The sequence below is a fragment of the Haemorhous mexicanus genome, chromosome 3, assembly GCF_027477595.1.
Source record: "Haemorhous mexicanus isolate bHaeMex1 chromosome 3, bHaeMex1.pri, whole genome shotgun sequence".
In the NCBI taxonomy this organism is placed as follows: domain Eukaryota; kingdom Metazoa; phylum Chordata; class Aves; order Passeriformes; family Fringillidae; genus Haemorhous; species Haemorhous mexicanus.
Genome location: NC_082343.1, coordinates 109,604,380 through 109,609,070, shown reverse-complemented (window position 1 = coordinate 109,609,070; position 4,691 = coordinate 109,604,380).

The following is a 4,691-nucleotide window of genomic DNA, read 5'->3' as shown; positions in this document are numbered from 1 at the left end:
TGGCAGTTTTTCATTGCTTTGCTGCAAATGGCTTTTTATTATTCTCGATGAGACACCAGTCTGGATTTGGGGTGTATGAATACAAATTCTGGTCATAAATGAAAGTCATGGCAGTAATGCTTTTTCCAGGGGCTCATTTCTGTCTTGCTGCTACTTCGAGTGACACCTGACATTTCAACTTGTTTCCTGACCTCTATATCCTGGAGACAAGTAATGTTTTCTCATTTAATAGGTAAGACTATGATGAGAACAACTCAAGTACTAATATGAGTTGCTATATTTTTTGCTATTTAATTTTCTCCTTGTGAGCATGAACAAGCTTTGGCCAAAAATGGGGGAGAGCTCTTTATGAGTTAATAACATTTTAGAAGAGGGATTTTACAGAAAAACCATCCTATTTGGATTAAAATATTTACCAACAACAAAAATTGGACAGGGAGAAACACAGGACTATTATTTTCTTTTCAAATATGTTGCTGCTACTACCAGTTTTGCAAACTTCTGTGGTCACATCCTGTGTACTATGAAAGAGCACAGGACTTAGTCTTCTGCATAACATATCTTTATGTGTTTTTTTTTATTTATCTCCCTGGTTTTAAATGGTAAAATTTCACTAATTTAAGGGAAGATACTTCTAGTATATATCAAAAAATGAGCAGAAAATCTGAATTTTGACTTACAATTTCGATACTAGGGATCTACTTTTGCTCAAGAATGAGAGTTCGTAAAATATTTTTGTCTCTAGATCAGAAAAATAATTTTCTGGTATATGCCAGTCTGTATTGTAATTTCTTTATTGGCATTTATTGCCATTAATAACTTGAGCCAGTCATTCAATATTAATATTATTTAAGAAGGGTTTTTTTTCGTGTGTTCTTTGTCTTCCTTTTTTAGTTTTTAAATACTCTCTTGAAGATTATTTTGCTTATTTTTAATATGTTTGCTGCTAGGATAAAAAAAATAAATTGAAGGCAAGAATGTAGTTTTCAACTCGTATAGAAAATTATTAAATAATTTTCACTGCCTTAAACCATAGCTGTATGTAATTTCTCTAAGTTAGACTCTCAATAAACAAGGGAGAGGAGACAGCCATGTATGCTTCACTTTTGTATATCCAAGGCGTAAGGGTTGTCACAGGATAGTTCTTACCATAACACAGTATTGATTATAGCACCTGTTTTTGCACAGGTTCTGCTCTTCAGTGAAGGACTTATTTCCCTGAACATTAATTCAGATGCAGTGACCTCCGAGAACACCCTAACAAGAGATCTATTTCCAACATGAATGCACAACAGTGTGGGTTGCCGTGAACTTGGCTTCATTCTCTCTTGGCACAAATGTCAAACTGAAGGCCCATCTCTCTTCTTGAATCTTGGGGACCAGAGGTTAGCCAGCCTGACAGCTGGCAGCCTGATTCACTGTCTCAGAGTCATCGTGGAGTGGTGGCTTTTATTCTTCTTTCTTTTTATATAGCTTCCCTCTGGCATCTTTTTTTTTTCTTAGCTGTATGGTATTTTGTCATTTGAAAACTGAATGACACATTAATTTCAAGCACTAATGGGAAACTTTCAACTTGAAATCTAGTCAGTTTAAAGGAAGTTAAATGCAGTTGCTGCCAATGCACTTACCTTGAGACATCCTGCCAGTGTAACAGTTTTGCGTTCACATTTTCCTATCTTTAAACTGTATTTCTTTTTTCTCTAATGCTGTGAGAAAGACAAAGTCACTGGAGGATGATAGTGACAGAATGACTGACTATACAAAAGGTGCCCACAGAATTGTCTCTATGCCATAAAGAGCAAGTTGAAATTTTTTCTTTTTTTTTCTTTTCAAGAGGAGCTTAACATAACATGCAAATTTTCTAAGAACACCCACTGTTCACTTTCAGAGATTTGTTACAAAATTTAAATCAAGCTTTGCTTTTTAAAAAACAGAAAAAAATCTGTGAAAACATAGTTGCAACAGAAAATATATGATCAGCCTTGGTACAAAGAGTCCTTGCCAAGTAAATGTATGAAAAAAAGAGAGGAAGAATTCCTAATCTCTTCCAGTGTCTGCCAACAAAGCATATTACTTCTATAACAGTATCTAAAAAAATTCAGGGTGAAGTATGATTTTTATATTAAAAATGCCCTTTTAATTAATAAGCATAACATATTCCCTCTGTCTGGCTAGTGCTGTCCTTAAGAGTAAATGAGTCCCAGCAATCTGAGATATATTTATACTGCTTACATGAATTTAAAGACATGAGACCTCCTGCTTTTTCAATGCAGAGAATTCAGGAGGCTCCACCCAAGCTCTAACCTGAAATGTGCTTCAGAGGTCAACACTTTTCTCTTTAAGTCACACATCCCACACTACTCACTGATGTGCTGCTCTTCTTTCTTCCATTCTGATTTGCTTTCCAATGTGGCCGTAGATTTGCCCCTTTGCAAACCTGAGGGAATACTGCACACAATCATTGTCTTTACCACAGGTAATGGAAGGCAAGTTAGGTATCCCAGGACAAATAAAAAGACCTTATTTTATTTTGTGTTTTATTATTTTTGTGCCAATGGACTCCAAGCTGAGATTTCACTGTACTGGGCACTATTTAGCAAGTTGAACTCCCCCTTTACAACTCTCTGTTCTTTTAGGACTCTCCCACGCAAACTAAGAGCAGCATAATTCTTCAAATGTAACCAAGGCTCCTTTCCTTTTCCCACATTCTCTTGAATTAAATCTGGGATAAACCATCCTACAACAAAGCAGAATTCCCTTCTAGGGTTTGCCTAACTACGGAATATGGGTACAGAGATGGTAGGATCATGGATCACCTGCCAGTTTAAACCTCAAAGCACTAGATGATTAAATTTACAAAGAGAAAATAAGTCAACAGAAAGAAGTGCATTTGAATAAGCTAGTAGTAGCATCATTCCTAAAGCTAGTGACCCCAAGATATGCTGCAGTAAAGTAATAAATGTACATTTTTGTACATGTCAAGTAATCCTTTTAGCTTATACATTCTTTTGTTTCTATTCCAGGCACATAAGAATTCTCTGTTCTACTTAATTTTTCCTCTGAGAATGAAGAGAGCATGCTGACTTTAACCACAAAAGCTGAGACTGTAGGCAATTTGCTTGTCAACAAAGATGCCCTCCACATAACAAGTGCTCTAACATATTTCAGTGATTCATCCCTCACATGATGATAAATGTTTCATGCAGAGAGATGTGGGGACTTTAGGTAGTTTATTTTCACTATTTATTTCACTATTTTCACCCACAGACTTTTTGTTGCTCTGGCTTTCTAACTTTTTAAATTTATCCAGCCAGTATTTACTATATATCAACAGCTCTCTCATTATCAAAGCTTTAGTAGCTCAGAGCAATGATGGGCTTTTGCTTTATTTTCTTGAATCCTTTGACAATGAGCATAGGAAAGAACAGCTGATTCTCCCTTTCTATATCTCTTTTTTTCAATTGGACTGAGGAAAATTTAGCAGGGTCTGAAAATGGAAGAGTGTCAGGTCAAAATTTGTACTGATTCATGCAACATTCTTTAAAAGTAACTAAAATACAGAGTGGCTTTTGGCAGAAGAAGAACCTGGAGTAGGTGGCTAAATAAAGAGCCTGAGAGGGCACAAATCTGTCTCACTGGATCACATCAATAAACATCATTCTCTGTGTCAGGAGGTGGTGGGAAAATGGGAGAAACATTAGAGAATTTAGACAGGAACTCTCTCTTTGAATCCAGGCACAATGCAAACCACAAACTATAAAAGTTTTGTACATTGTCAGCATTTATAACTTGAGAACTTTCTGACTTATAGTCCACAATTGTCTTTTGTCAACTGTCTTTTTGAAATGTTTGCTAATAAGAAAAGTTCTCCCAGACACAGAGAAGGAAAGGTCCCCAAAATTAAACATTTGAATGACTGATACAGACTGCTTTCTGAACAACTGCATTCTTCAGGGCTTTGGATTTTAATTCAAATTTTGATTTGATTTTTCAAAAATTCTAATGAAATATAAATAATGGGTTTAACATTCAAACCCTAAGAAGACCCACAATCTTTTCTTCCATCCTAGACTGGGAGTGTAGAATAGCTTCTGTTTTGGTTTGGGTAACAGAAAACCTGGAGAGCTGAAATATAGGAGAATGAATTCTCAGCAAAATATTAGGATATTGAATACTAATTGCATCTGCTTGGAGCACAAGTATTATTTGCCCAGACCTACTATATCTTCCTACCCTACTATTTTTGTCTGGTTTCTGGGAGCCCTAATGGCCAAAGCTGTGCTGGTCATTGCACTGCAGCAATATTCCCACTGTCTGGGAATGCCATCAGGACCACCAAACTTGTACAGCTGTTAGTTTTGAAAGGGGATAGAAGAATACAGAAGGACTGTATTCAACAAACTGAAAGATCATTTCTGTTTGTCTAACCTCCATATACTTTTAACTATGCTGTGACTTTTCTAACAATGCTGTTTTTTCCAAATGTGGACTTTTTAAAACTTATATACATGTCTACCTTCACATGCCATTGGGGAATTTTATTTTTTTCCTTCACCATATTGACCTGCTCCCTGAACATTTATTATTTTTATTATTTTGTTGTCACAGGACCTTTCACAAAACAACATTGCTGACATTCTATATCTGACTTTCTGTGTTTAGCAAAAGCTTTTCTTCTATTACTCATTCCT